Raw genomic sequence first — 22,015 nt, 5'->3', positions numbered from 1 at the left:
AATAAATCTGATATCTTGCAAAGTGGCTGTAGAATAAAATGTATGTGAAACTAAGATAAATGCACATATAATGGTGTATAACTTTTATCTTCAATTTCATAATTCATTCTTAAATTAGCAGTTATTTTTGTCTAATGTTTCCAAGAAATAATTCTCCTACTGTAAGACTTTACATAACAGATAACCCCCTATATAATAAAGTTATCGCACCTTATGAACGAAGCCTTCCACTGTTTCACACATACTCTTACTTTTAGATACGAAATAATGATCTCCATCATCTAAAAGAAGTTCTCAATATATTTATATGAACGACAGTAAATTTGTATCTTTCGTTTTAGATTTGTGTTTGCAGGCCACTTTATGCCTAGGTACATAGTACTTATTTACTTTTTCTTCATTAATTAGATCTTCCAGCACAGCAGAGTGCACCATCAATAGCAGTATAGCTACTCACAGCACCATTGTAATGCATGGAGTGGTGTGCTGTCACAGGAGGACCATTCCGGTTTATGGAAGTGAACTGGCCATATCTGTCTTGAACCAGGGCTGGAAAGGGTCGTGGGCAGTAGTCGAAAAGTCTTATGTTCAGCGCAGAGTCATGCATGCCGCTCTGGCAGAGCTTGATGAGGTCCTGCCACAGCTGGTGAGGTTTGCCCAATGTAGGTGGGGAATGGGCCGACTGCTGTCATCATCTGAATGCGCTGCAATGCAGACAGGACAACCAGCTAGTAGACAACACAACTACCAATTTCTGAGGAAAGCAGCACGCTGGATATAGCGATACAGGAAGTCGTGGGGCAAGGCAGCAAGGCAGTCAGCTGAAATCAGGGTCAAGGCTGGCAGTGGCTTGTTATCAACGTGGACATCGTTTTGCCCTGCAGCAGTGAATAGTGGTTGGCTTCTTGGATCTAGAAAAGACAGTGCAGCAGGGAGCGTAATATTGTTAGCTACAGTGTGTTTTCCGCTACGGTCGTTAAACGAAATTCTACCAGTTGTGATCAGTGCAGATTTGTTGTGTAGGTGAGTGCATATGGATTGGCCAAGTTAAGGTAGGGAGATCGCAATTTCCAATTGTGGCAAGGGATAGTGTTGAAATGGTTCAAATGGCTCTGAGCATTATGGGACTTAACTTCTGAGGTCATCAGTCCCCTAGAACTTAGAACTACTTAAACATAACTAACCTAAGGACATTACACACATCCATGCCCGAGACATGATTCGAACCTGCGACCGTAGCGGCCGCGCGGTTCCAGACTGTAGCGCCTAGAACCGCTCGGCCACCCAGGCTGGCAGGGTTAGTGTATTACAGTAGAAAATTTATTTTATTCCTGTTGTGTTCAGACGTATCTTAAACTCCCATAATACTAGCATTCTCATTTATTGTGCCCAGAAGAGGTTATCTTGGGCTGGTGTATTGTCCTGCTGATTTCTGCTTGTTTAATGTACTTAGGGTGATGTTGGTTGGGCTTATAAGGCACTTGTTCGCCCGATTCTTTTGTTCATCCATCTGGGATCTGTATCAGGTAGTACTGATAGAGTAGATAGGGAAGATCCAACGAAGAGCTGCGCGTTTCGTCACGGAATCATTTATCTGGCGAGAGAGTGTTACGGAGATGCTAAACAAACTCCACTGACAGACGTTACAAGAGAGGCGCTGTGCGTCACCGAGAGATTTATTATTGACATTTCCCGATAGCACTTTTCAGGAGAAGTCAGACAACATATTACTTCCACCCACATACATCTAGCGTATTGACCACGAGGAGAAAATTCGCCGCGCGGGAATTGCCGAGTGGTCTCAGCCGCTGCAGTGATGGACTGTGCGGCTGGTCCCGACGGAGGTTCGTTTCCTCCCTCGGGCATGGGTGTGCGTGTGTTTGTCCTTAGGATAATTTAGGTTAATTAGTGTGTAAGCTTAGGGACTGATGACCTTAGCAGTTAAGTCCCATAAGGTTTCACACACATTTGAACATTTTTTTGAGAAAATTCTAGAAATTAGAGCCAATACAGAGGCTTGGCGACAATCATTTTTCCCACTACTATTCGCGAGTGGAACAGCTTTGGAGGAATCAGATAGTGGTACCGAAAGTACACTCCGCCACACACCATTAGGTGGCATGTAGAGTATGATGTATATGTAGATGTAGACGTATATTTTGGGTTTTCTTATTCTAGGCTAAGAGCGATTTTTGTATGTTTTCTTGCTTTCCTTTTACTGTTGTGTATTTATTTTTATCGTAAAGTTAGTGAAATTCAAATTGGCCGGTTATTTTTTAAGCGTTTATTGTGTTAGATATTAAGTTTTGCATTTTGGTACATTGAGCACTGAATATCTTACTAGTGTCATTTTGTGCATGTGCTCAGAGTTACTGAAGTTGGTAACTTAATATATATTTAAATATTATTATGTATTTACAACCACACTAATTCCAACCACTTTCCATCCCCACCGTTTCCTGTGCTACAGTTGACATTAAACTATATTCCCCAGTACTTTTACAATTACACAATATTCGGTCTGAAAAGGGACACTGAATCCATAATGTACGAGGGTTGTTCGGAAAATAAGGAACGATCGGTCGCGAAATGGAAACCACAGTGAAAATCAATACTGTTTTCTTTGCACATTTAGCTACACCTTCCTGGTACTTCTCTACATAGTCACCGCTCCGACTTAGACATTTATCGGAGCGTTATACCAAATTTCCAACACCATCGTCATTGAAGGCAGCCGCCTGTGCTTTCCGATCATTCTCTACGCTGGTCTATAGTGCGTAGCCTGCGCCCAAGTGTTGTCTTCGTATCCAGCGTTTTATGTGAACAGAGATGACAGTCAGGACGAGCCAATTAGGGCTGAGTTGCGGGTGATCCAACACTTCCCATCGGAAAGCCTGCAAGAGCGTCTTCACTGTCCCTGCTGAGTGCGGCTGATAGTTGCCATGAAAAAGGAAGTAGTGTTACATGGGCTTCATTCAATAAGGCGAAACGTCTCAGCTGGTCCTCCTACTTGGCGGAAGACATTTGCGCTCTAGGCACCTTTACGCGCTCACAGTGCATTCACAACTGAAAAGAGCGTCTTGATGCGGTCGACGGGCATACTGCAGATACTATCCGAAACGTCTGTGAGAAACCTCTACAGATTTTCTCAGTGGTTTCCATTTCGCGACCGATCGTTCCCCACTTCCCGAATAGCCCTCGTAGGTTTTAAGTGCCCTTCAACCTCTGATAAGTGAAACGTGTTTTTGTTGATATTCTACTAAAGCCTTTATTTATTCAGTAATGGGTTATCCACTGGGTAGAGCTTCCTCAAGAGAAGACTCATATGATAGTGTCTGTTAAAATAATCGTAGGTATGTGAAATAAAGCAGAAAAAACAAATGTGATATTGTATAATGTACTACCTTCATGTGCTCTCCTCCTGTGGTTCTTGGGTACGCCATAGCTGGTTTCCAGTGCCTAGTGGGAGGGGGTTTCCTTCATCCTAAGGATGACGTGCTCGATTTGCCTGATCCTCCTAAATGGGTTTTGGAGGACACCTAAAGGGCTGACATCAGGACGAATAATTTTCCACCCGACCACTGCCTTGAAAAGCTTTCTGGTAAGAAGCAGCATCTAGCAGTGGTTATTAGGGCGAAAGAGAAATGGCCAGTCAATTAGTCTGCATGCGCTACTACGTCAAAGTGGCTGCAAGGTAGTGATGTTAAAATTATGTGGTGCTGAATAAACGTGGGTAAACTGGCAGCACTAACGAGGCTGGCAGGCGAGTCGTGAGCTGTGTGGGACGGACCTGATGCTTTAAAAAACAGCTTCTAGAGCCTCAAATCTTGAGTAAGTGATCCTTAGTGATCAATAAAGTTGTCTGACCTGTGCAGAAAGCTCCAAAGAGTGTGTTAGTGCAGAACCATGAGTCCTGTCTGTGTCATTTGCCGCTGTTCGAGTCGAGTGTAGCGGTTTAGCGGGCTTACAAGTATTCGGCAGGAAGAGGCGACGTGGCAGGTAGTGGAGCCTCCAGCTAACTAGCTAGTGCTGATTATTAAATGAGGCGGACGTGGCGACGTCCTGCAGAAGAATTAAATTTTGTTTGTTCCTGTGGAAGCTTATCGTGTGACACTTTCTTTTGTCCTTCTCCTTTTTTACACTACATTATTAGATGGTTTTCCTTAAGAAGAAGATCATCGATTATCGGTGGAAATTTGGAAATCAGGTGCAGAAGATATAGTAACTGTTTTTATATAGCATAAGTGTAGTTGTGCAAGGTTCTTCCCAGTGTGAAAAAAAATGTTCCAATGTAGAACATGTTCCTGTACCTAGGAAAAAATATTCTATTCATATATTAAGTATTGCAGTAGTTGAAGTCAGGTCAGTACTGTATTTAATAGTCTGTTACATTATTACACTGCTATACTCCAATAACTGTATCAAATTAACTAGAAGTATTATCAAGTTAAAAACAATTTAAAAAAGAAGCTATTGAAGACCTTGGACCTTTCAAAGGTGTAAGACGACGTACGATCTACGAACCATGGCTTAACCATTTAGTCACATAACGGGTTTTTAGAATATAGAGAATTTTACTCCCCATGAAATTCTATAATTGAATAATTAACAGCAACTTCCAAAAAGATTTGCTGATATGATACAGCACATGAAGATCTGGGTGTCAATATTTACCAATGTTGCACGGAACTAGTGTTAAAATAAAATAGGTAATGACATGTATAAATAAACAGTCAACTTATAATAAAATTAATTAAACAGTAAAAGAGTCATTACTGATATCCACAGGCGTATAGTTTCGTTCTCTACTAAGTGCACAGCTGAAATTTATTGTAGTTCGTATTGCAATTCGAGTCACATACCGTACGAGGTGGGAACGCAAGATCGTTCTCCAAGTCGCGCAAGCTCACCATAAACGGAGAAGCAGTAGTCTTCAAAGCTTGAACGCTGAGTCCAGGTCGAGCGTCACAACTATGCTTCGTTGCGAGGGCGCTGACTAATGCATCCTGTTTCTAACGACCGTCTTTTCCGTTCAACAGCAGTTTCTACTTGTTTGCGGCGCAACAGCACGCTGCATAACTCCGGCCGTGACAGATATCCCAAAACACTCGCTCCGAGCGCCAGTCGGCCGTTCTGCTGCTCTTGCATCAGCCATTCCGACTGCGGATGCCGACCGCCCTCACCGCAAAAGAAAATCGTGCGCAGATGTTTAACCGTGTTGCCCGAGGCGGTAAGAGGCACGTCATTAAGCACAGCACAACAGACCGTGAAATGGTCGGAAGAATCTGACGGCACCACTTGAAGTGGTGATCGATGTAATATTATTTTAATTGCACTGCCAAATTCACAAGAACATTACAATGTATCTATTGACTTAAATACGGGCACTTGATGTTGTTTTACAATAACTGAAACTTTTATCGCAGGAAGTCTTTTTACAATCAGAAGAACTGGAATTAAAGATAAAAGGCGATTAAATTTAACAATCTCTGTAACATTTAAATTTGTTGTTCCATTGCGAATTAAGTGTCCTGTTCATTCCCCGATTTAAACAGATGGATCAAAAACTGTAAAAGACGGAAGTCTGTATGTTCATACACATATAATAGAGTCAGTCGCCCAGACAGTATTTACCCACATTATTTTCTTCAAGCCGGCCGGTGTGGCAGAGCGGTTCTAGGCACTTCAGTCTGGAACCACGCGACCGCTACGGTCGCAGTTTCGAATCCTGTCTCGGGCATGGATGTGTGTAATGTCCTTAGGTTAGTTAGGTTTAAGTAGTTCTAATTTCTAGGGGACGGTTGACCTCAGATGTTAAGTCCCATAGTGCTCAGAGCCATTTGAACCATTTATTTTCTTCAACAATTGCTTAGTCTACACAATGAAAATTACAGACATGAAAGGATGATTTTTTTATCTCTACACCACATAATCTCGTTCCAGTTCTATGGTTTTCCTCCAGCGAGACACAAGGGCGTGCATGCCACGTCGGTACCAGTCCTTATTTTGTTCTCGAAGCCGTTTATTCACTGTGCGGATCACCTTCTCGTCGTCAACAAAATGTTTTCCACGAGTTCTATCCTTTACTGTCCTAAATAAGTGAGCTACGTCAGAGATAGCACTGCCCAACCCTAGTTCATGATGTGTTCAGAAACTCCCAAATCATTGTGAGGCCGAGTTTTATCGTGCTGAATTCAAACCTCCCCTCGTTTTTCATGCTGCCGAAGTAGCTGGAAGTGCGTCTTGGGTGTGGCTCAAAATGGCTCTGAGCACAATGGGACTTAACTTCTCAGGTCATCAGTCCCCTAGAACTTAGAACTACTTAAACCTAACTAACCTAAGGACATCACACACACCCATAGCCGAGGCAGGATTCGAACCTGCGACCGTAGCGGTCGTGCGGTTCCAGACTGTAGCGCCTACAACCGCTTGGCCACTCCGGCCGGCTCTTGGGTGTGGTTAATGGCTTTACATATGCCTCCGAACTAATGGTACTGCCTCTTGGCATCATGTCAATGAGACTAACACCCTCATAGCTCCAAAAGTATGTTATCGTGATGTTACCGGCGGAAGCAGCTGGAATGTTAGGGCTTAAAGTCTCATTACTATGAAGACACTTTATAAGGAGCACGAGGTGAGTACGAGGAAGATGGGGCATTAAACTGTCAGTATCCTTTTCCGGAGTAGGCACCCTAGCATTCGTCTTAAACGACTCAAAAGGAACCACTTGACTGCGAGGTCACAAATCCCAGTGATGTTTCCGGCATTCGACGATCCACATATTGTCTATCATGCAATCGCAATACTGGTTGCTAATGGCAACAGGGGCCGGGACTGTAGATATCCAATGGTGAGCAGAGCATGAGGCTACGGAGCGTAGTTGAACCGCTTAGTCGACGAGTAACTTATAACAGTGCTAAAGTGGTACTGGTGTTATGAAAAGCAGAGCAATGGCAACGATAAAGAAAGCAAACATTGCGTTATATCTACAACTGTTGGCGAAGTTGACATTTCCTCAGAAAGGAACCCAAGGAATTTCGCAGAGTGAGAAAGAAGTGGCAGATGGAATATTAGCGTTTCCGCAATATAGTTCAGTAGAATGTGTGGTGTCGCATACGCTCGACTGTGGGGACAATGTACATGAGGAGTACAATGATGACGATAAGCGCTTAACAAATGAAAGTGGTACTGAAACAGGTGTCGAGCCATGTAGTTCATCATCCTTGTCGGAAAGGAAGCCACAAAACCCGTCTCCAGTGAAACGTTGTAAAGGACAATCGTTTTCAAAGGAGTGGGAACTAAACATAATTACATGGATTACTATCCGCTGCATAGGAAAAAACAATTGTGAACAGATTTCAAGTACTTCCGTATCAATACGACCGTGTAGTACATAAGAAAAACTACGTATATTCAAAGGAGGACAAGGAGCACATGTTACAAAAGCTGGTGTTTGCGCACAAGCCGGCCGGAGTGACCGTGCGGTTCTAGGCGCTACGGTATGGATCCGAGCGACCGCTACGGTCGCAGGTTCGAATCCTGCCTCGAGCATGGATGTGTGTGATGTCCTTAGGTTAGTTAGGTTTAATTAGTTCTAAGTTCTAGGCGACTGATGACCTCAGAAGTTAAGTCGCAAAGTGCTCAGAGCCATTTTTTTTTTTTTTTTGCGCACAAGGCGCACTTGTTACAAAAAACGACATAGGATAACGAAATTTGAAACGATGCACAACAAACTGCAGAATCGGCCCGATAATTTGTAGATGAGATAAACACACTCACCGTATCGGTAGCTAAGGACTTTGTTATCAGCTCCGACCAATTGGAATTTGAGGAGGAAATGCATATGAAAGGAAGCCTAGGAATTAGAGATACCAACAGAGTTGTATCAAGGTCAACTAAGATCAGCGCCTTAACGCATTCATATACAGTTATGCCAACTGTTGATGGTAAATTATCTGTAAAGTTATTTATTGATCTGCGAGATGTTGGAGGTGCTATGCCCCTACGATTCTTTCTTGTGTGCGTGATCTCTCAAGGGTGGGAAAATTGGCATAGGAGAACTACAAGTATGGTATAAGCGCCGCTTTTGCCCAATAGCTAGTCAAATAACTTGCTTTTGCTTGATTTCTGGTCTGCGAATAAAAATCATACTTCTTTAGAGCAAACTATGCCTCTCGAAAAGTATGTGATATTGCGTATCATACCACCTGGAACCACTGGCTTAATTTAGTCACTGGATGTTTGTTTCTTCCGTGCCTATAAAACAATTTTATAGCACCATCTCCAGCTAAGCCTTATATAGCAGCCAGTTTCACGATAACCTCCACGACAGACCTTTTCGCAGCGTGTTGCATGCCATCACATTCCATCAGTTCACGTCACCTCGTTACACCATTATGATTGTATATGCATTCTCTAAGAGTAGGTACCTAACTGAAGGTCCTCACGGTTTATATCTCCCAAGGAATTCGCCTCCACTCTTGATAGTGTGAACTTTTATGATCACTGTGGCGCAATGTTTTTCACTCTCTGTTCATCGTGACATTTAATGGTTTGTTATGAACATTTCTTGAACATCGACGTTGTCCATTTTGTGAAGTGTAATACATACGTACATTCCATAGAAGGTTGATCTCTGCACCTCCTGGACACTCATTTTCTGTCGCCCTGCGCATGCACATGGTTTCTCATTAGCAGCTAATAATTTCCCTGTCGTAAGTGTTAAAACTTTGAAATGAGTTTTACTAGAGACTGAATTTGAGACTTCCCACTCATTGGATTCCTAGTCTGATAAGCCAAGGCAACACTAAATTAAAGGACTTTTCAACTCGGCTTTTCCTGACTATTAGACTAGTATATTTACGGGTGCATCACTCCTCGATTTGTCGCATAGGTAAACCCTAGCATAAATACGTTTATGTAGTTTCAAGTTCTTTCGATGGTGATGCTGCGGAGCAGAGCAATTGAAGCGGTGCTGTGCGCTACGTCGGTGACGCCATTCATTGGAATTTTTGAAAGCTTGGTGGCTAAGTGCTGAGGACGGATCGTGAAGTGCTTTCGTTCCGGAAGGGTATGGCAGGATTTTGCTATATCGACCTTTCACAGGTAGGGTCTGCGTCGTAGTCTGACTGCTCGCTGACGACACTGTTTACAGGGAAGCTTCGTAGCAGCCAAGACAAACGGCAGACTTAAAATTATAAACTGAAAATAAAACAGTCACGGTTGGGAAGTTATTTTTAATTAAAAATAACACGTTTCTCACCGGTTAGGCATCATCAGATCATGTAAAACCGTCAAATTAAGTTCACCACAGCTCTACCTTTCAACCGTTACATCATCAAGCAGAGCAGAGTGTAGAGCCACGCGTAAGTGATGGCATGGATACCAAACAGCTGAGAGGTCTGACCGGCAGCGACACTAAACTGTTGGGAGAACTCTATGAAATGAAATTGCAACACATCTTCGAAGAAAAGCGCTTATAAGACGTTTGTGCAATTCTAGATCGCTGATACAGTTTTTCGAATCTTAATCAAGTAGGAATTACAGCAGACATCGAACGATTTCTCAGACCCATTTTTCAGATAGTAACAAGTCATTTATAGCTGTACGAAAGTGCAACTAACGTAAATGTTATTACTTATATCAAATCCAAAAGTGTCCTCACGAAACCACGGTGGGTAGATTGAATAAATCAGATTTCGATGAGGTCTATGCAAATTTGTAACATGCTCTGCACAATCGTTTGCGGAGTATATATGTAGATGTAGATGCATACGCTATAAATGGAAGCAGAATATATGAACAAAGTCCGCGGTTTATGCGCAGAATGGGGGAGTGCCGTGGTTATAACCAACGTTAACACATGGACTTAAATTCTGAGGGACTGAACAGGAAGTGGGCTTAGTTTTGAGAAGGCAGCTTATACATTCAGATGGAAGAGGAATGTGTCTGCTAGGATTATTTCTCGTTTTTGAACGGGTGGAGTACTGCTGTTATGAAATCAGTGTCTAGAATAAAGATTTAAAATGTTCTCTCTCTTATTCAATGACGCAACACATCTGGTGGGAGAAGTGCGCAAAACCACCCGCTATTATACACGTTTTTATTTAATGGTTTAACCGTAACGGAAGCCTGCAGCATAACGCCAGCGCCCTGGCGAGGTTAGCACAGCACGTAAGAAAGAGCAGGCTCTCGCGTTTTGCAGCAATGAAAAAGCGCTAGGAAGGCGTCCGCGTGCGCTGAATGCAATGCACTAATGAAGCAGCTCGTTAGCAGGGGTCGGCATTCGCCCCGGTGCGTGGGTGTAGCCGTGCGGCGACCGGCGCCTCGCCGCCACCGAATATCGGACTCCGTTACGTCACGCCCCATACACGCGTGCACTGTGCGGGCGCGGCAGCTGACGGAGCAGCTACACGGCACCTTGTCACTGTCATCCCTCATCCAAGGCCCTATGCTTACGACGTCTACACCGTTTCTTCTGAGATACACGAAAAGTGACTGAAAATTCTACGCTGGTAACGAACACTGTCTGAGAAAAAAGTATACCGTCCTAAAGGACTGTCTTCAGCGCCACCAGGCAATGCTATCTGGATACTTGGGGGGATGTAGTGTTAGTGATTCATTTTTCACGGTCATCGGTGATCAGACGGAGCTTAGGCGACCTGTATCTGTGCCCTACGTTTTTGACTCCGCAGAAAGAAACGACGAGAATCGACCATGCAACAGTCGGTATTGTAGTTGTAAATTGTCGTAGCTGTGTTGGAGAAGTACCAGAGCTTCAAGGGCTGATAGAAAGCACTGAAGCTGAAATCGTTATAGGAAAAGAAAGCTGACTAAAACCGGAGATAAACTACTGGCCATTAAAATTACTACACCAAGAAGAAATGCAGATGATAAACGGGTATTCATTGGACAAATACATTATACTAGAACTGACATGTGATTACATTTTCACGCAATTTGGGTGCATAGATCCTGAGAAATCAGTACCCAGAACAACCACCTCTGGCCGGAATAACGGCCTTGATACGACTGGGCATTGAGTCAAACAGAGCTTGGCTGGCGTGTACAGGTATAGCTGCCCATGCAGCTTCAACAAGATACCACAGTTCATCAAGAGTAGTGACTACCGTATTGTGACGAGTCAGTTGCTCGGTCACCATTGATCAGAAGTTTTCAATTGGTGAGAGATCTGGAGAATGTGCAGGCCAGGGTAGCAGTCGAACATTTTCTGTATTCAGAAAGGCCCATACAGGACCTGCAACATGCGGTCGTTCATTATCCTGCTGAAATGCAGGGTTTCACAGGGATCGAATGAAGGGTAGAGCCCGGGTCGTAACACTTCTGAAATGTAACGTCCACTGTTCAAAGCGCCGTCAATGCGAACAAGAGATGACCGAGACGTGTAACCAATGGCACGCCATACCATCACGCCAGGTGATACGCCAGTATGGCGATGACGAATATACGCTAACAATGTGCGTTCATCTCAATGTCGTCAAACACTGATGCGACCATCATGATGCTGTAAACGGAACCTGGATTCATCCGAGAAAAATGACGTTTTGCCCTTCGTGCACCCAGGTTCGTCTTTGAGTACACCATCGCAGGCGCTCCTGTCTGTGATGCAGCGACAAGGGTAACCGCAGCCTCGGTCTACGAGCTGATAGACCATGCTGCTGCAAACGTCGTCGAACTGTTCGTACAGATGATTGTTGTCTTGCAAACGTCCCCATCTGTTGACTCGGGGATCTAGACGTGGCTGCACGATCCGTTACAGCCATACGGATAAGATGCCTGTCATCTCGACTGTTAGTGATACGTGGCCGTTGGGATCCAGCACGGCGTTCTGTATTACCCTCCTGAACCCACCGATTCCATATTCTGCTAACGGTCATTGGATCTCGAGCAACGCGAGCAGCAATGGTGCGATACGATAAACCGCAATCGCGATAGGCTACAGTCCGACCTTTATCAAAGCCGGAAACGTGATGGTACGCATTTCTCCTCCTTACACGAGGCATCACAACAACGTTTCACTAGGCAACGCCGGTCAGCTGCTGTTTGAGTATGAGAAATCGGTTGTAAACTTTCCTCATGTCAGCACGTTGTAGGTGTCGCCACCGCTGCCAACCTTGTGTGAATGCTCTGAAAAGCTAATCATTTGCGTATCACAGCAGCTTCTTCCTGTCGGTTAAATTTAGCGTCTGTAGCACGTCATCTTCGTGGTGTAGTAATTTTAATAGCCAGTAGTGTAAATTCTGCCGCAATTTTTACAGAGGCGCAAACCGTGTTCAAGGATAGATTAAATAAAGTAGGTGGTGGTGTGTTTGTGTCTGTTGGTAGTAGTTTATCTTGTAGTGAAGTTGAAGTAGATAGTTTCTGCGAATTACTGTGGGTAGAGGCTATACTCAACAACCGTACCAAAATAATAATTGGCGCCTTCTACCGACCTCCCGACTCAGATGATATAATAGCTGAACGATTCAAAGAAAACTTGAATCTCACTACAAATACAAATAAGTACCCCACTCATACAGTTATTATTGGTGGAGACTTCAATCTACCCTCGACTTGGCGAAAATGCATATTCAAAGTCGGTGGTAGACAGAAAACATCTTCCGAAATTGTACTAATTGCTTTCTCTGAGAACTACTTTGAACAATTAGTTCATGAGCCCACATGAATTGTAAATGGTTTCGAAAACACACTTGACATCTTAGCCACAAATAATCCTGATCTAATAGCGTCATGACAGATACTGGTATTGATGAACACAAGGTCATTGTAGCGAGGCTCTAAACCATATCAACCAAAATATCTAAAACTAAACGCAAAATATTTTCTATTGTTGTATATGATGCTTGATGCCTTCCTAAGAGGGAGTCTCCATTCGTTCCAAGCTAATTATGTAAGTGTAGGCGGGATATGGCTCAAATTCAAAGATAAAGTATCAACAGCAAAAGATAGATTCATGCCGCATAAGTTAGTAAGAGCATGGACTAATACGGTATGGTACACAAAACACGTCAGAACACTGTTGCAGAATCAACGAAAAAAGCATGCCAAATTCAGAAGAACGCAAAATCCCCAAGACTGGCTAAGTTCCACGGAAGCTCGAAATTTAGTGCGGACGTCAATGCGAGATGCTTTTAATAGTTTCCACAATGAAATATTGTCTCAAAATATGTCAGAAAACCCAAAGAGATTCTGGTCGTGTGTAAAGTACACCAGTGGCAAAAGACAGTCAATGCCGTCACTGCACGATAGCGATGGAAATGTTACCGCTGATGGTGCCACTAAAGCGGAGTTCCTAAATACAGTTTTCCATAATTCCTTCATGAAAGAAGACGAAGTAATATATTCCAGAATTCGAAACAAGAACAGCTGTTAGCATAAGTGACATAAAAGTAGATATCTTAGATGTTGTGAAACAACTCAAATCACTTAAGAAAGGCAAGTCTTCCGGTCCAGATGGTATACCAATCAGGTTCCTTTCAGAGTATACAGACACAAAAGCGCCTTTCTTAGCAATCATATACAACCACCCACTTGACAAAAGGTCTGTTCCTCAAGACTGGAAAGTAGCTCAGGTCACACTAATATTCAAGAAAGGAAATAGGAGTAACCCATTGAATTACAGGCACATATCACTGACCTCAATTTGCAGTAGAATTTTGGAGCATATACTGTACTCGAACATTATGAATCACCTTGAAGAAAATGACTTACTAATCCATAACCAACACGGATTCAGAAAATATCGTTCTTGTGCAACACAGCTAGCTCCATATTCCCATGAGGTAATGGGTGCTGTCGACAAGGGGTCTCAGATCGATTCCATACTCCTAGATTTCCAGAAGGCTTTTGATGCTGTTCCTCACAAGCGACTGTTAATCAAAATGCGTACATATGGAGTATCGTCTCAAATGTGTGACTGGCTTCGTGATTTCCTCTCAGAGAAGTCACAGTTCGTAGTTTTGGGTATACGATAAATCGAACATATCTAAGAGCTATCAATTCGACTAAATATCTAGGAATTACAATTACGAGCAACTTAAATTGAAAAGGCCACATAGATAAAATTGTGGGGAAGGCGAAACCAAGACTGCGCTTTTTTGGCGGAACTTTTAGAAGATGCGACAAACCCACTAAAGAGTCAGCCTACATTACACTTGTCCGTCCTCTGCTGGAATATTGCTGCACGGTGTGGGGTCTTTACCATGTAGGATTGACGGAGGACATAAAAAAATGGTTCAAATGGCTCTGAGCACTATGGGACTTAACATCGGAGGTCATCAGTCCCCTATAACTTAGAATTACTTCAACCTAACTAACCTAAGGACATCACGCACATCCATGCCCGAGGCAGAATTCGAACCTGCGACCGTAGCCGCCGCACGGTTCCAGACTGAAGCGCCTGGAACCGCTCGTTCACTCCGGCCGGCACGGAGGACATCGAAAAATTGCAAAGGGCAGCTCGTTTAGTGCTATCGCGCTGTAGGGGTGAGAGTGTCACTGATATGATACGCGTGTTGGGGTGGCAGTCACTGAAACACAGGCGGTTTTCTTTGCTGCGGGGTCTATTTACGAAATTTCAATCACCAACTTTCTCTTCCGAATGCGAAAATATTTTGTTGACACGCACCTACGTAGGGAGAAATGATCATCATAATAAAATAAGAGAAATCACAGCTCGAACGGAAAGATTTAGGTGTTCCTTTTCCCCACGCGCCATTCGAGAGTTGAATGGTAGAGAAGTAGTGTGAAAATGGTTCGATGAACCCTCTGCCAGACACTTACGTGTAAATTGTAGAGTAACCATGTAGATGTAGATGTAGATGTAGATGAAAGTAAATGTGTTGTGTTTAGATTTGCAGAAGGTTTTTGTCATTGTTCCTCACAAGTGAATTCTTATAAAACTGCGTGCCACATCATCTGCAAATAATCTTTTGTGGGCTGTTCAGATCTTCGTCTATGTCGCTTATGGAGATCAGGAACACCAGAGGACCTATAACACTTCCTTGGAGAACGCCACATACACTATGTGATGAAAATCATCCGGACAACCCCAAAAACCTACTTTTTCATAATAGATACATTGTGCTGCCACCTACTGCCAGGTACTCCACATCAGCGACCTCAGTAGTCATTAGACATGGTAAGAGAGCAGAATGGGGCACTCAAGGAACTCACGGACTTTGAACGTGGTCAGGTGATTGGGTGTCACTTGTGTCATACGTCTGTACGCGAGATTTCCACAGTACTAAACATCCCTAGGTCCACTGTTTCCGATGTGATACTGAAGTGGAAACGTGAAATGACACGTACAGCACAAAAGCGTACAGGCTGGCCTCGTCTGTTGACTGACACAGACCGCCGACAGTTGAAGAGGATCGTAATGTGTAATAGGCTGACACATATCCAGATCATCACACAGGAATTCCATACTGCTTCATTATCCAGTTAGCCGGGAGTTGAGAAAACTTGGATTTCATGGTCGAGCGGCTGCTCATAAGCCACACATCACGCCGGTAAATGCCAAACGACGCCTCGCTTGGTGTAAGGAGCGTAAATATTGGACGGTTGTAAAGTGTAAAAACGTTGTGTGGAGAAATTAATCACGGTACACAATGTGGCGATCCGATGGCAGGCTGTGGGTATGGCGAATGTCCGGTGAACGACATCTTCGAGCGTGTGTAGTGCCAACAGTAAAATTCGGAGGCGGTGGTGTATGGTGTGGTCGTGTTTCTGATGGAGGGGGCTTGCACCCCTTGTTGTTTTACGTGGCACTATCACATCACAGGCCTACATTGATGTTTTAAGCACCTACCTGCTTCCTACTGTTGTAGAGCATTTAGGAGATGACGATTGCATCTTTCAACACGACCAAGCACCTGTTCATAATGCACGGGCTGTGGCGGAGTGGTTACACGACAATAACATCCCTGTAATGAACTGGCCTGCACAGGGTCCTTACCTGAATCATATAGAACACCTTTGGGATGTTTTGGAACGCTGACGTTGTGCCAGGCCTCACCCACCGACATTTATAACTCTCCTCAGTGCCGCACTCCGTCAAGAATGGGCTGCCATTCTCCAAGAAACCTTCCAGCACCTGATTGAACGTATGCCTGCGAGAGTGGAAGTTGTCATCAAGGCTAGATCACATAGTGTATTACTTTTGTTTTACTCGATCACATTCCATCAATCACGATGAACAGTGACCTATCTGACAGGAAGTGATCAAGTAAAACAGAAGTAATATCGAAAGAAGAGCCGCGCGGGGTTGCCGAGTGGTTTGAGGCGCCTTGCAAGGTCCGCGCGGCTGCCTCCTTCGGAGGTTCGAGTCTTCCCTCGAGCATGGGTGTGTGTGCTGTCGTTAGTGTAAGTTAGTTTAAGTTAGACTAAATAGTATGTAAACTTAGGGACCGATGACCTCAGCAGTTTGGTCCCATAAGATCGTACCACAAATTTCCAATTTTTGTTTCAAGGAAGTATTATAGGCCCTTTGCTATTCCTGATGAGCCTAAGGGACGTAGAAAAGAATCTGGGCAGCCCTCTTGTTTGTAGGTGATGCTGTCATTTACCGTCTTGTAAAGTCATCAGATGATCAAAATCAGTTGCGAAATTATTTAGGCACGATATCTGTAAGGTGTGAAAAATATCAAATGAGTCTAAATAATGAATGAGTCTAAATAATGAAAATCATCCAGATGAGTACGAAAATAAATCAGCTGAATTTCGGTTACACAATATCTGAAGGCTGTATACTCATCTAAATATTTATGGATTACAATTACGAATAATTTCAATTGTAATGATCACATAGATAATGTTGTGGGGAAAGAAAACTGCGATTTATTGGTAGAACACTTAGGGAATGCAGCAAGTCTGCTAAACAGACTGCTTACCGAACACATGTCTGGCCTATTATGGAGTATTACTGTGTGGTGTGGGATCCGCATCAGATGGGACTGACGAAAGACAACGGAAAAGTTCAGCGAAGTTCAGGTCGTTTAGTATTATCGCGGAACAGGGGAGAGAGTGCCACAGACACGATTCGCAGCTTGGGGTGGCAATCATTGACAGAAAGGCGTTTTCGTTGCAGAAGGATCTTCTCATTAATTTCAGTCAGTAATTTTCTCCTCCAATTGCGAATATGTTTCGTTGGCGCTCACCTGCATGCGGAGAAATGATCATCATAATAAAATAAGAGAAATCAGAGCGCACACAGAAAGATTTAAGTGCTCGTATTTTTGAGCAACTTGTGAGAGTGAAACGGCAGAGTAATAGCTTGAAGGTGGTTCGACGAAACCTGTGATATGCACTTAATTGTGAACTGAACAGTAATTATGTAGATGTAGATGTTGATGTGTGTGCTGGCGTAAGCTGTCGCCAGCACACCAGTCGGCAAAGATGCAGCACGAAATCGATTGTAGTCGCTGGATCAAGTGTGCCTTAAACGAGAGAGGTCAGAGACACACCGACAAGCAACAAGCCGCCAACGCCCTCTCGACAGCATCTATTTAGGCTGCCGCCGCTGACCGGAGGGCATCACTCGACTCACTATTCCAGTTTGGCGTCTGTTAGTATTACAGAGCACACAGGCTCAGTTCACATCGCAGGTTACGACAGTGTAAGAATTGTAACTATAGCAAGATTACCGGTATTGTCTGCAAGAGGACTATAACTAACGAGCTTGTACCACGAACGTGCACTCTATTAAAGTGATAGCTTCGTGTAAATAAAGAACTGTATTAATCCTCGTGTGCATTTGTTTTGTAGAACAAGGAGACCGGCAATCCATAACAACATCCTCTCACAGATTCCTATGGCACAAGACCATAAAGTGGCGACGAGGATACTACAATGGCCGGCCGGTGTAACCGAGCGGTTCTAGGCGCTTCAGTCTGGAACCGCGCGACAGCTATGGTCGCAGGTACGAATCCTGCCTCGGGCATGGATGTGTGTGATGCCCTTAGGTTAGTTAGGTTAAGGGCACTGATGACCTCAGATGTTAAGTCCCATAGTGCTCAGAGCTATTTGGTTTCAAATGGTTCAAATGGCTCTGAGCACAATGGGACTTAACATCTGAGGTCATCAGCCCCTAGAACTTCGAACAACTTAAACCTATCTAGCCTAAGAACATCACACACATCCATTCCCGAGGCAGGATTCGAACCTGCGACCGTAGCGGTCGCCCGGTTCCAGACTGAAGCGCCTAGAACCGCTTGGCTACACCGGCTGGCAGAGCCATTTGAACCAACTACAATGTGGATGTACAAACCGATAAGCACGGCGACTCTGGTGCCGCGAAACGGTCGACTGGAGAGTGAAATGTCATCTGTTGTCTTCAACGACCAGAGTACGTTCTGTCTGTATGTGAATGATGGACGTACATATGTATGTAGATCTCTTGAGCTGCCCATTCCAGAGCGCATTCGCCAACGACACACAGGTCCCACCCCAGGCTTCATGAGGGCGACTAGTCACAGCTCGCTGTTGCACACGGTATTTCTGCAGGGTAAAGTAACCTGAGGTTGTTATCTTCGTGCTACTGCCTTTCCTTCGACAGGAAGGTAACGTGCCCTTTAGCAGATCTATGCACGTGGGCCTACAGCAGCCGCAACGTACAGCGCTCTTCCTGGTGTACAAAAGCTGCTCTGGCCATTTGGATGACCAGATATCTCGCCAATTCAGCATGTACGGGACATAGCGAAGCGGGAACTTATTCATCCTACAGGGCTTGTAAGAATGATTGCCGAATTGCAAAAAAGATGCAATATGCTTGTGGAAATTTATGGGGAGATGTCATTCGAGACTTTTGTGATAGTTTAGATGCGAAAATACACGCCTGCGTAGCCGCCAGAGTGGGGTTCACTATGTATTGATGCGACTGCTTGGGCGCTCTTTACTGTGACATGTGTTTTTCACTTGGTCTGAAATTGTTATCATGTGCACCTACAATGATGGACTACCTGTCACATTAAAACGACCTTGTCCTGTAAGGTGTAGCACTCTTTTTCCAAAAGTGTACTACTGAGATAGAATTAAGAAACGGAGTATCGTTTGTCCACTGTTTATATCTATATACACTCATAATCATAAATTAAGGATAATGCTGAAACATGGTGAAACAACGCTCTGGTGGGCGGTTTGTGTGTTTAAATCACCTCGGGGTAAGACAATGCGGTGCATTTGACCTGCAGTCGTCACAAGGTGGCGCTGGCAGCAGTCCACGTATGCAGAGTTGTATTGGTGCATGTCAGAGTACGGTGCAGAGAGTAAGTGTGCACGTGCTAATGGTGACTGTGTGTTGAAAATGGCTCAAAGAACATATATTGATGGATGACGGGTAGAGTACTAGGGCGAGTGGAGACTGGTCAAACACAGCAGGTCATAGCACGGGCCCTCTGTGTGCCACAAAGTGTGATCTCAAGATTATGGCAACGATTCCAGCAGACAGGACACGTGTCCAGGATCTACAGTACGGGACATACACAGTGTACAACAGAAAACCGATATCTCACCATCAGTGACCGCAGACGGCCACAGAATACTTGAGGTAGCCTTGCTCAGGACCTTACCGCAGCCACTGGAACAGTTGTCTCCAGACATACAGTCCAAGACGACTGAACAGATATGGTTTATTCGTCCGGAGACCTGCAAGGTCACAGGAGAGCCTGTAAAGCCTGGTGTCAAGAACACAGTATATGGTCTTTGGATCAATGTTCCCAAGTTATGTTCACGGATGAGTCCAGGAATAGTGTGAACAGTGATTCTCGACGGGTTTTCATCTGGCGTGAACCAGGATCCACATATCAACCCCATTATGTCCTTGAAAGGGACCTGTATGGAGGTCGTGGTTTGATGGTGTGAGGTGGGATTATGATTGGTGCACGTACCCCACTGCATGTCTTTGACAGAGAGACTGTAACAGGTCAGGTGTATCGGGACGTCATTTTGCACCAGTGTGTCCGCTTTTTCAGGGGTGCAGTGGGTCCCACCTTCCCCTGATGGATGATAACGCACGGTCCACCGAGCTTCCTTCGTGGAGGAGTACCTTGAAACAGAAGATATCAGGCGAATGGAGTGGTCTGCCTCTTCTCCAGACCTAAATCCCATCGAGCACGTCCTTGATGCTCTCGGTCGACGTATCGCTGCATATCTTCAAACCCTTCAGGATCTCCGACAGGCACTGGTGCAAGAATGGGCGACTATACCCTAGCAGCTGCTCGACCACCTGATCCAGAGTATGCCAACCTGTTGTGCGGCCTGTGTACGTCTGCATGCGCAGGAAACAGTGGCGTTTTGTAGCACATGTGTTTTATGACGGTTTTCTGATCTTATCACCGATACCGTGGACTTACAGATCTGTGTCGTGTGTGTTCCCTTTGTGCCTATGCTATTAGCGCAATTTTTGTGTAGTGCCACGTTGTGTGGCACCACATTCTGCAATTATCCTTAATTTATGAGCATGAATGTATGTACTCCACAGGCTCATGCAGTGCATACGAACAGTTATTCGTATCAGTGTTACATTGTTTCTTTCCTTTTCCATTGGCGTATTGGGCGAGGAGAAAAATGTCAGTTTATTATCCACCATATGGGCACTAATCTCACCGATAACATTCTCATGATCCCTATTCGAGATGTACGATAGTACCAGCAGAATCATTCCATTACACTCTTCTTCAGATGCGAATTTTCTAAATTTACCCAATAGCGTTTCGTCTTTAGTCGAAGGACTCGCATTGATGTTCCAGAAGCATTTGTGTTACTCTTTCTAACGAGCTGTACTGACTTGTTAAGATGCTGGCAGAGCCTCTACGAATTCGTTCGATGTCCATTACCATACTTACTTGATAAGAACTCCAAGCCCTGGAACAATGCTTTAGAATTAGTCGCAATAATGCACGGAACTCTCGTAGAACACTTGCAACAAGTCACGTCTTCTATTCGCCTTACCTTACACTTTACGTGATCATTCTGATTCCGGTCTAACAGGGCAAGACTGTTTTCTAGGTTCAATATGCACTGACTTTCGACGTAAATACCTTTCAGTCAATGTACTTCCACATTTTTCAGGTAAGTAGAGTCCATTCCTGAAATTTGAATACATATGATGTAGTATTTTTAGTGGACATAAGTCGTTTTCCAACACAAATTTATTTAAATGTAGGATTAGATGGCAATAATGTCATGCCATATCAGGTGAACAGGGCGACGTTCCAACATGTCCTACGATAAATTCCATTGTCTTCACATGACCCAAACGCCTTTGAGCAGGTGAAATATCCAGAAGAAAATCGATCGTTTCTTTTAATTCAGTTTTTTGTTATACATTGAGTCATCCAGCTCGTGAAGAAGACTATGGTATTCTACAGTTATTACTGTACATTTCACCAGGTATCTCAGAAAAAGGATGCACTGGCGTTAATGAAATCCTGGTTATATTCTTTCTGGTAAGCAAAATCGCCTTCTCTTTCTTCTTTCCACTATGCTGGCTTCAATTTACTGCATTGATTGCTTTCTCATTTCTGTCACGAAGCAGTTGATCCATGTGGTTACCACAGTAATAACCAATTGCACAAAATCAAAGAGAATTAGTAGAAAAAAGTAATTTTTTAGCTTCATATTTACTTATGGTGAAATTAATGCAGTACTTATGTTGCATATAGCTTTCTCATAGTTAATATGTCATGCAGGACATGAGTAGTGTAACAACAAGGACGTTACCCCACTATGCATTGTTGCCAAATATATTCAAGATGGCGGATCCAATATGGTGGATCCAAGATGGTAGCGGTAGATATGGCAACAACGCAATGACATCATGGCAGGAAGTTCAAATTTGGTTGGGAAAATGGATAAATTGGGCTACCTCCACTAACTTAACCCCTCCCACTCCTCTCTCCCGGAAAATGGCGGGAAGTTCAAATTTTGGTGGAAAAAAGGTCACTTGGGCTACCTCCACTAACCTAAGTCGTCCAACTGCCATCTCTTCCTTGGA

The sequence above is a fragment of the Schistocerca cancellata genome, chromosome 2 (assembly GCF_023864275.1).
Source record: "Schistocerca cancellata isolate TAMUIC-IGC-003103 chromosome 2, iqSchCanc2.1, whole genome shotgun sequence".
Classification (NCBI taxonomy): Eukaryota; Metazoa; Arthropoda; class Insecta; order Orthoptera; family Acrididae; genus Schistocerca; species Schistocerca cancellata.
Note: the sequence above shows the minus strand (reverse complement) of the source record.